Source organism: Callithrix jacchus, chromosome 10, assembly GCF_049354715.1.
Source record: "Callithrix jacchus isolate 240 chromosome 10, calJac240_pri, whole genome shotgun sequence".
Classification (NCBI taxonomy): Eukaryota; Metazoa; Chordata; class Mammalia; order Primates; family Cebidae; genus Callithrix; species Callithrix jacchus.
The window spans coordinates 81,218,720-81,230,580 of record NC_133511.1 but is presented as its reverse complement, the minus strand read 5'-3'; positions in this window follow the sequence as shown (position 1 = coordinate 81,230,580).

Genomic DNA, 11,861 nt, shown 5'->3' with positions numbered 1-11,861 from the left:
CAAATTTTAGTGCCTCTAACGTCTTGAAAATTCCATATCCCAAGCCTTACTTCATCCACAGCCATATACTAATATCCTTAGGGCAGAGCGATTTCATTTAGGTCAAATGATTTCCCTGCACATAAACAGGAGTGAAACAAAGGCCCCCTTTCTCTGAGTCGTTAGCACTCACGCAGGCACACACACACTCACACACATGCTCGTACACCCTCATAATGCTTCTACAGCCCACCCCCACCCAGTCATGCACAAAGGCACACACACACAGTCTCACAGAGGCACAAACACCTGGACTCTCTAGGCAGCTCCTTCCCCTACCCCCACTCCTGCTGACTCCCCGCCCCCACCCCCTTCCAATTCCCCTGCTGGGAAGCAGAGGCCTCGCCTGCCACTGTCGTTACCTAACCTGGTGGGCTGGTGCCACCCCATGGTCAGGATCAGAAGTGCATCCTTGTTTTCAAGACCCAAAAGGGAGTGGGAAGGGCCAGAGGGCATTTGGTCCATCCCTCTTCTCCCTCTAAGAAGGCTGTATGCTGAGCTGCCCTAGACAGATGAAGCTGTCTATACTCTTTAAAGCCTTTCAAACAATGATTCCATACATGATGCCCCCATTCTTTCCAAATATCAGAGAATTATCACTGATACTCTGGACACCCTTGAGCTAGAGCAAAAAAATATTGGGTGCAAACTGTGCTCAGCACCATTCTAGAAGCTTTACCAGCAATATCTTCTTAATCTTTATAACTGATCTTTTTGAGGGAACATACTGTCTTCATTTTAAAGAGCTACATTCAAGAAGAAATGTCACTAGGATATGACCCCAATTCTGTCTGATGCCAAAGTCAGTGTTCTTTTCAGCAGCCACTGGCCATCCTTGACTTCAGCATCGTCATTTGTACATGATTGGCTCCAATCATTCATTCATTCTTTCAATGAGCATTTATTGATGCCAATCATTCAATCGTTTATTCCTTCAGTGAGCTTTGATTGAGCATCTATTATGAACTAGGATCTAGTTAAAGGCTGAGAATTCAGCAAGCATCAAGGTGTGGCCCTTGCCTTAAGGAGTACCCAGTCTTCTATAATCAGTGACCACTCATGTATCCTAGGTCCCTAACTCTATGACTCTTCTTTGCCAAGTAAAACAAAGGCCCTGAGGAGAGGCCAAGGGAAGAAAAATGAACAAGTTCTAGCCCAGAGTGACAAGGCACGCAGCCCACAGAGGAGAAGAGCATTCGTGTCCTTACCCAAGTGTCCCCTGGTCCACACCCTGCTAGTCTACGATTGCCTCAAGCCTGTCCAGGGCTGAGACCCACTTTAGATGGAAGGGGAAGAAACTGTGGTTATCTGGCTTCTGAGCAGTCCTTTCCAGGATTACTCCAGCCACGTCAGAACCAGAAGTAGGGAAGCACATCAGAAGCTGGAAGATGAAGTGATGGAACAAAGCTGTAAAAATTGTGTTTCTTACTACTGCTCATGATTCTGACATTCACAGCCCCTGCAACCTGATTCCAACCTGTGTTCCTAGTCATCTGTCTCTCCACCTGTTTCCTCATTGATTCACACTGCCCTGTGCACACTTCCTAAGTTCAAACACCCCAATGTTTGCCCTCTCTTAACCATCCCTCTTTCTCTTAATAATTAATGGACAAAGAGATAGAAGAGTGGAATCCTGGAATGGCAAGCACTGAGAGAACTCATCTAGTGGAAACTTTGTGGATAAGCAAAATAGGCCCAAAGAGGGCTAAGGACTTGTCTGTGGTCACACAGTCAGTGTATAGTATAGTACAGCCAATAGTATATTTGGGCTTGGATTTCAGGTATTCCTCTCTAGTGTGAGGGAGTTTTTCTATTTTTCTTCTTTTCATCCACTTGCAATTTGACACTGATGAGTCTACTTCAATCCTGAAACATCTTTCTATCCTTCTCCTCTCCACTTCCCCCATTCAACCCCTACTAGAGCATAACCCCCCTGAAGATAGAAAATACCTTTCCTTAATTCAAATCCTTAATTCTGACCACAATAGTTTGCATATAAATTGCTTAAGTTTGGAGGGCTAGATGGACAAATGAATGAAAGTATGGATGAAAATGGGTGGAAGCAAAGATGGGTAAATTATCTGAATGTCTGCACTCCCAACTTACCTAATTTTCCTATCTCCAATTTCACCACAATCTGGCCTATCCGCCACAGGAATATTAACAGTGACTGTTTTTAAAAATAAAACTGAATCATTCTCTTCCATGTGCAAATGCATTTGAAGACATTTCTATCATCTAATGGATAAGTCAAGACCAGGTGTCATACAATATTATCTAAGTGGGTCTGTAGCATGCCATCTCAACCTCATATGCTACTAACCATACAAACACATAAATATATACACTCTAAACTCTTAGGAACACCTGATAACTTGCCATTCCCTGAATAAAGCATACATGTCCTCATCTCTAGGACATTTTTGTGCCATTCCCGTATCTTCAGATTCTTTGTTAAAATTTTAAACTTTCATCAAAGCCCAATTCAAATGTCATCTCCATGAAGTCTTCCCCAATTTCCATGATGAAATTGCTACACTCAAGAGCATGTAGTCCTTCAGGCTTTGGTAAGCACGGCACACCTCCTGCCCCTTCTAGAGTGGGCTTTCAGGACCTTTATCCTGGGCATTGTAGTTTATAATTGTGTGTCCATATCTTCTAACAGACTCTTGGCCACAGATCCGACACACAAAGTTAGTGCTTATTTGGCATTTGTTGAGCATATGTTCTTTCTGTACTATAAGCTTAAATTGCCCCTAACAGTTCAGCTATATTTCATTCTAAAACCACTTAAGTTACTTCCTAGACCATTATAAACAGGAGTCCTATGGGAGCTGGATACAGTGTTTCCAAAGAGTCACAGCTTATAGGGCAGGGACAGGATGGGATTGTAAAGCTGAAAGCAATGTGTAAGCAAAAGTAGATCTCTTAAGGAAGAATGAGGGCTTAAGAAAAATAACCTGTTCTCCTGGGTGGAAGACCCAAGGAGTCAAATTTTGAATCAACATAAAGCTCTTTTTCATGGTTAGAGGTGTACAGGAATAAAACAGTTGGCCTCAGGAGGCAGTGTATCTAAGTAGCGGCTGTAGATGAACCCTAAGGACAAATCTGAAGTTATGGGGTTATTGTAAATGAAGCTCATCAATGGGAGTAAGGTCAAATCCCATGACTTGTAATGCCCACTCTAGCACTGAGAATCTGTGATTCCATCAAACATTCCAGGAGCGGCCCAAGCAAAATTTCAAAAAGCTAAGTTTGACTTTTGTTGCCTATTTCTATCCCTCACTTCAGTGCTTCCTCCTACCTTGATCCCCCAAGATTTCTGACACCAAAGAGTTTCTTAGGGTAGGATGAGCTCCTGTTGCCTATCTTGTATCCCCTCAGCCCATCCTGGAGGTTACTCATGTTCTCATATGTGTCAACCTCCCATATGGTCCTGGTGGGGTGTAGGCCCAAGTGCCCACAGCAGTAACACACTCACAGTAATGCAACTTGCATTAGCTTTTCTGCTTTCCTGTTCACTTCCCCACTGTCTCACTGTTTCCTAAGATCATTTTCTAAATAATCTGCTTGTACCCAAATTTTTGTCTTAGGGTCTGCATTGGAAGATTCAACCCACTTTTCACAATAAGGGACAAAAACAGAGACTCCATGGTTACTCAGCATTATATAGGAAACCCATTTTGACCTTGGACAAGGTAATAAACCTCTCTGAACCTGTTTAACAGAGATTAATAAGATCCAGTTCCCAGACTTTATAGTATTGTGACATAGCTCTCTATAGCCAATAAGTTAGTGATCTCAGGATAAGAACATACTGCATTACCCAGGTAGGCCCTAAATCTGATGACAAATGTCTGTGTGAGACACAGAATAGGAAAAGACACCGAGAAGAAGGCTATGTGAAGGAGGAGGCAGAGATGGGAATGATGCAGTCACAAGCCAAGGAATGCCTGGCGCCGTCCAAAGCTGGAAGAGGCAAGGGCAGATTCTCCCCTAGAGCATTTAGAGGGAGCTCCATCCTCCTAGCACATTGATTTTCAGTTTCTGGCCTCCAGAACTGTAAAGGAATACATTTCTGTCATTTTGAAGCACTAAATTTGTGGTAATTTGTTATGGCATCACTGGGAAACTAATACAAATATATTATTGTCCTTTTCTTATAGATAAGACAACCAAGGCTTACTGAAAAGTAGCCTACCCAGAGTCAGTCAGAATATAGCAGAGCTGGGATTTGAACCCAGGTCTACCTGACAGCATAGTAGCCACTCTTAATCAGCCCATCAAATGAAATAAGTGAGGCAATGTGCTTAGCACTGTGTCAGGCATGTGATAGATACTCAGAGAGCTGAGTATCTATCAAATTTGCACACTCCATCTAAACTTTCCCTTTCTGTTGCTCATTATACCCACTGACCATTACTAGGTGGTCAACGTTAATCAGATAATCCTGCCCCTGCTAATCCATGAGATGACTCATCACATCTTGTGGAGTGGGCGTCCACCTGGGATACAGTTACACATGTCTAGAAAGTTCTTTTTTTTTTTTTTTTTTTTGAGACGGAGTTTCCTTCTTGTTACCCAGGCTGGAGTGCAATGGTGCAATCTCGGCTCACCGCAACCTCTGCCTCCTGGGTTCAAGCAATTCTCCCGCCTCAGCCTCCTGAGTAGCTGGGATTACAGGCACGCACCACCATGCCCAGCTAATTTTTTGTATCTTTTAGTAGAGACGGGGTTTCACCATGTTGACCAGGATGGTCTCAATCTGTTGACCTCGTGATCCACCCGCCTCGGCCTCCCAAAGTGCTGGGATTACAGCCTTGAGCCTGGCTGTAGAAAGTTCTTAAGAATCATCTTGTATGGTTCAGCTTCATGGCAGGGGGTGGAAAAGATAGATTGGGGCCTGTGTCTTGAGTTAATGTCAGTCTGAATTGAAGATGTGCCAGCATCATCAGGACAGATTCTTTAATTAACCTGCTAATCCTGTCAGAGATTGGGTTCACTCTCTTTCTCCAGAAATGTGTTATGTGTCTCTTCTTTCACCACTTTGTCATTTGCTCTATTTCAGATTCAAGGTGTCCTTTAAGCTGTGCTTAAAAAGACTCTCTGTCCTCCAAGACAACAGCTGTTGGAAAAGTGGCCCCTCAAACAGTATCTCATTGCTTCACCATCACAGCTTTTCTCATAACAGGTAGTCAGCAATTTCAATGCAGTAAATATATATGAGTAAATATTCTGTGCCAGGCCCTATGCCATGCATTGAAAAAAACTAATGAATAAGACCCAAGTCCTGCCTTCAGCCACCTGCTTTCGGAGAGGCATAAAACAAAGCAGGTGACTATAGCGTTTTCCAATCTTTTCACTTTACGGTAGGCACAGAAAATGATTGTTTTAAGGGCAGACAGAGATTAATTCACAAGGCTCTTTGTAGTCACAGGCAATCAGCCCAGGGGTTCCAGCTCTTTCAGCCCCACCAAATCATCCCCCAGACAGGGGGAACCACTACCTCCACACACTAGTAATCCATTAATCCTGTACCAGTTGAGAAAACATGCTATAGAAAAGCAAAGTTCTCATCTTTCCTCTTTACAGGCATTTGTATTCCACAAATGAATTCTGAAGCTGAAATCCAACATCAGCATTCTTTTCCAATTTGTAGAACACATATTAATGAGGAAATTCCTTTAGCTACAATCTTTCCTTCCCACATGTTTTTCTTTACAATTTCAGACCCAGCTACCCCTGGACTTCTAGACTGGGCTCACAGGACACAAAATGAATGGGCGAAGAACAAGCTGTTAACAGGAAAACTCAGAAACAATGGATAGTGTTTAGTTCAATAGCTTGTTTTGCTTCTTGTTTTGTGTGAGCACCTGGGAGAGGGGAAAGCTTACACTTTGTTTTCTGGTATAGGGGTTTAGAGAGAGGATCTTTCAAAAATCCATAAAAAGGGTCCTGATTTCCAGGCATTCTACAACCTGAATAGTTTTTGAAAACCGTTGAAACAAAGCAAAAACTAATTTATCTGTTCTCCAAAGAAGAACAAATTGGTGCTCTGGAGATCATAAAACTCCTGTGTGTAATGAATGAATGGATGAAGACAAAGTTATCTTTAGCTGTACTCATTATTAACCTGTTGTTTTCATCTACATAGTAGAATGTGTGTGTGAGAGGAACCTGGTGAGATAAGCCAGTATCTGGTGTGATGCACAGGAAAGGATACAGCCAGCCTTAGTAGTTTCATGCCAGAAAGGTGCAACTTGGCTCCAATCACAAGAAAACATCCAACAATAACAAAAATGAGGAAGATCCACAAAATACATGACTTGTACTGTATTCTTTAAAACACCTCAATATCTTCATACAAAAGGGATCTTTCCAGGTAAAAGAGATTAGACATTGTGAAAGTTAAATGCAAGACATAATATTATATTGGATCCTGAATTGGTGGGACAGTGCTATAAAAGACATTATTGAACCAATTAGTGAAATCTGCATATCTATCAGTTAATATCAATGTTACATGTCCTGCTTTTGATCACTGCACTTCAGTTACATAAGGAAATAACCTCATTCTTAGGAAAGCCACACTGAAATGTTTAAGAAGAAAAGAACATATATATAAAATGATAAAAGAAATGTGGAAAAATGTAACAAATCTTGACAATTGATGAACCTGAGTGAAAGGCATATGAGAGCTCTTTCACTGTTATTGAAATTTTTCTGTAGAATTAAAATTATTTCGAGTTAAAGAGCTAAAACGTTGGAGGGCTTGTATACAAATCATTTTCCATTACTCCCCACTTTCTATATCCTTTATTCCCTTCACCTATTGTTTTCACAACTTCCATTAAAAAAAAAAATCACAGGGCCGGGCGCGGTGGCTGAAGCCTGTAATCCCAGCACTTTGGGAGGCCGAGGCGGGTGGATCACGAGGTCGAGAGATCGAGACCAACCTGGTCAACATGGTGAAACCCCATGTTGACTCTACTAAAATACAAAAAATTAGCTGGGCATGGTGGCGCGTGCCTGTAATCCTGGCTACTCAGGAGGCTGAGGCAGGAGAATTGCCTGAACCCAGGAGGCGGAGGTTGCGGTGAGTCGAGATCACGCCATTGCACTCCAGCCTGGGTAACAAGAGCAAAACTCCGTCTCAAAAAAAAAAATCACAAAAAAATAGGAAAATAAACCTGACATCCTATATCACAACAAGTATTACTAAGTAGGAAAAGTTCGCTAATGCACTGCAAATTTGTTGGTTGAGGGACAAACAGGGAATCATAGAAGGAAGAGCTCGGCTCCTTTTTGCCACATGTCCTTGATCATTACATATGCTCCTTTCTTCCTCAACATTTTCTAAACATTTTAAACTTTCCTAAACATCTAGAGAGTGTTCTTCAAAAAGGGACCACAAGTGGAGGAAACTGCATGATCTCTCAAAAATAGCTGCTAGTGCTGAGGAAGATAATATTTAACCCTGGCCAAAAGCATATACCATCTTGCTTAACAAATAGCCTGGGTCTTGACCTAAAATTTGGTCCCCAGATTACCCACAGTATTAGGTTGCTAGGGCTGCCATAGCAAAGTACCACAGACTTGGGGGTTTAAACAATAGAAGCTTGTAGTCATAGATTTCTGGAGGTTGAAGACACAAAGTCAAGGTGTTATTAAGGCTGGTTCTTTCTAAGGGTTATGAGGGAAGAATTCAGTCAACATCTCTCTTCTTGGTTTGTAAGTGGCCATTCTTTGTGTATTTTTATAACATCTACCCTCTTTGAGTACATCTGTGTCCAGATTTTCTCTTTCTTATAAGGACATTAGGTTTATTAGATTAGGGCCCACCCAAATGAAATCATTTTAAGATTTTAACTTGATGACCTATGTAAAAATCTTGTCTCCAGATAAGGTCACATTTTCAGGTATTAGAGGTTAGGACTTCAACATATGGATTAGTGGAGGAGGGATACAATGTAACCCATAACATCCACCTGTGAATTTGGAGTCCTGGACTCCATTATCTCTAAGAGACCTTGTAGCATTAACACCTTCTAGTTCTAGGAATCCACAATTCCCCATGTCCAATTAATGCATGTTGGCTGGCCAAAAGTTAGCTTTAATCCAATCCAAAGAGGTGGAATTTTATATTCCCAAACCTGCAGTGAGTAAATAAATCAAACTTTGGAGAAAACACATTAGCATCTCAGCTCCACCATCTTTTGAATTTTCAAGGTAGTAAGATGGAGATGATGAACAAGACTATTGAGGCCTGACGTCCACCACAGTCTTTCTAGTTGTATATCTCATGTGGCTGAAGTTGAAGGATTAGCAAATCTTTTCAATCGTCATTTTCATAAATACTTACCGAGGGCACACTATGCGCCCGACACTGTGCTAGGACTGAAACAAAGTGAAGAAGACCAACATTCCGGTGGAGCTTTCAGTCTAGTGGGAGTGGTTGAAGATCATGCTTATTGTCAACTAAACACTTCTGTTTAAATGGGATGAAGAAGAAAGGGAAGAAGATAAGGATACAGAGAGATAATTACTTAAACCCGGGGCCATTCCACTTACAATTTAGGTGTGCCCTGGAGAAAGCCTGAAATAGAAAATTACTGTGAATCCACTACCCCTTCAATTGGCTCATTTCCCTTAGGCCTTTTGTAATAGAGTTTCTTAACTCCCTTAAATGTAATTTGATGGGATTTTCAAGAGGTTTTTTTCTTTGTTGTTGTTGCAAAGATTTTTGCTTGACACTTTAGAATGATACATACCCACTCTCTAAGGTGAAATCAATTAATGAAACAAATTAATGTGACCAGTTTATGGATTTCTGATCAATCTCAGCTTTGGTGGTTAAGGGTGAGAAAGTGGACAGTTTACAAGAAAGAGGTAACAAACTAATAAACCCTCTTTTTGTTCCTCAGTTCCCTAAACAAAGACCTGTGCTTAGAGTAGAAGCACCAGCTATCCTGATGCTGAAGGATCTGGCATTCTCAAGTATAATTACAAAGTGTATGAAATGCCACCCTAACTGTAAAGCCATATGAAGTTTGAACTAAAATCCAGCTTTTTATCTCAAAGGCATCAGGGCCCTGCCCCAGCCCTGAGCCCATAATAAGCCCTCGATCACAATCTATTGGGGAAAAAAATTACCTTTCATTATGATGCATTTCCTCATTTTTCTTCCATATTGAAAATGACAATTTCCATTTGTGATGATCAGCCACAACATAGATGCAAATGTACTAAGTAAAATTAGGTGTATCAGAGCAACTGTCTTATAAAAGACTATTTTACATCCTAAACCAGCAAGCAGAGAATTACTCTGCTCTATGTACTATATGCAAATACTCAGATTATAGCTAATTATATTTTTCCAAAGTAGAGCCAAGAAACTGCTACAATACTCTTAGTCTCATTGGGGAACACACCATGAAAAGAACTTTTTTTTTCCTCTCCTTTGTAAATTCCACTATGATATAATTGGGTCTCACTGTTCATGTAACACTCCACTCAGGGATAGCACAAGAGAAATGAACAATGTCTTACTAAGTCCCTGTTAAGATCATTAAATGTAGATCACAACACACTAGCAGGCGCCCAAATCTTAATGTGTCACAGTAACAAAACCTGGAAAAGAAAAAAGTGACAAGTTGCGTCATATTATTTTTGTCTTACAATGAAGTTTAAGGTAATAAAGTGTTAATGAATTCGGCCCTGTGTAGTTGGCATTGTGAGAGAACTTTTTTTTTATTTTTTACTACATTGTAGAAAAATTGTCATATTCTGTTAGGCAGCTGTTTAGAGAAAAGCTTTGACAGTGTATAATTGACTCTATTTTTACTGCGTTTTCATACGGCATTGTTAGGATTATATACTGTACTGAGTTCTGCTTTTCAGTTTTACACACTAAGAAAATTTCCTCTTAGACAGTTTTTCACTGGGGATGAACTAGAACCCAGCTAAGCAGTCAAAGGTGGCACATCCCCAGCTTCTCCTATTGCACACCTTGACAGGAGTTAATTGAATTATTGTCAGAATGCTTTCAGTCAGAAAGGACCTCTAAGATCAACCTCCGAACCAACAGAGGAATATATAAACATATTCCTAAAAGTGTACAGACAGAGCCATAAAAATGGTCACAGTTGTACTCAAGGGTTCTCTCTAAGAGATAAGAATTTGAAAATTATGGCTATTTTTTCCTTTTTAGATCTTTGTTTCATTTTGTTATTTGCATTTACCAAAATTCTTTTTGTCAATAGCATCTTTCTCCTGGAGGACAGAGGTGTGTATAAGTCAGCTCCTCTGACTCACAGCACAGTGCTCTTTCCCTTCCACCATGCTGATTAGGTGTTCCAACCATACTTGATGATCACTTCATTCCTAAGATCGTGTGCATTTTTAAATTTAGTTTTATTTCTCTTTAGATTCAAATCAATGTATCACAGATTATAAGAAGATACGCTACGTTTGTCTCCCTTTTCCTCTACCACTGATTATGACAGTGTAGTATCACCTCATGGTTGAGAAGTAGTGATAGTGGAATTATTCAACAGCCAGTATGATGGGGCCCCACCCATCAGAAAAGATGGTGGCTACAAACAACCCATGCCACCATCCTGGCAGGTCCTGGTTGGACATCTGCTGCAGTTAAGACAATTTCCTTTCGGAGTCAGAACAGTTTGCATTATATACTGACCATGTGACCTCAGGCCAGTTAACCTCTTAAAGCCTGTTCAAATGGTACCAGCCTCTTAGGTTACTGTGAAAATTAAATAAGATAATGCGTTTATAAAGCACTTGGAAATAGCCCCACGCACAGTGAGTATTCAATAAGTGATTGCTATAGCTGTTACAATCCATGACAGACAAGGACCCAGTGCATTAATTTTTTTAATAAAAGGGAGGCATTAATACTCTTGTCTTGACAAACTGTAAATTGATTCTCTGACTCTCCCACTGCCAACCCCTTGTGTGCACCTTCCCCTTGTCTATTCATATTTTTCCATGAACTTGTGGTTGCTGCCAAATGAGTACAGCAAAATGGGAACTCAATTTATTTGAAAATGCATGTGTCAATGTCACAACGTGAAGGAAAAAAAAACTCCATCACTCAGGCCATCACTTTCCATCATGCACACACAGATGCACATGGAAAAAATCCACAGTGTATGTCTGGATTATTCTGTGGATCTCCAAGGAGGGAAATGCCTCTATTTCTCAGTGTAGAGGTGATTACACATAGATGTGAAATGATTACTTTTTTAATAGTGATATTAACAGGTACAACTTGCATATAGCACTTACATGTTTTTAATATATAGGTTACATATTATCTATATATTATATATCTATTAATGGCTCAAGCCCTTACTGCAGCCCTAAATATAGGCAGTAGCATTAGCCCTGTTTTACAGATGAGGAAGCTGAGACACAGAGAAGATAAGTGACTTGCCCAAGATCATGCAGAAAGTAAGGGGCTAAGCTGGGATTCATACCCCAAAATTCTGGCTTCAGAGAGTATACTCTTACTGTTCTCTTACAATCTTACCTCTATCATTTATTGAACATGACCTCTGCATAAGGCACCCCATTTATGGTATCTCATTTATCCATATTTATTTGATACCCTAGATTTAGTAGATACAACCCAGCTCCAAACCCAGGCCTATCTGGGTTAGTGGTTCCTAACTCGAATCCACTCTACCTGACGTCAGGTAAGTCAGCCTCAAGTGGAGCTTCAGTTATGTCATGTCTAGAATTTACTTGGCAATTTTTATCCAACATGAAAGAGTCTTCTGGCCAGGGACTACATCTTGTTC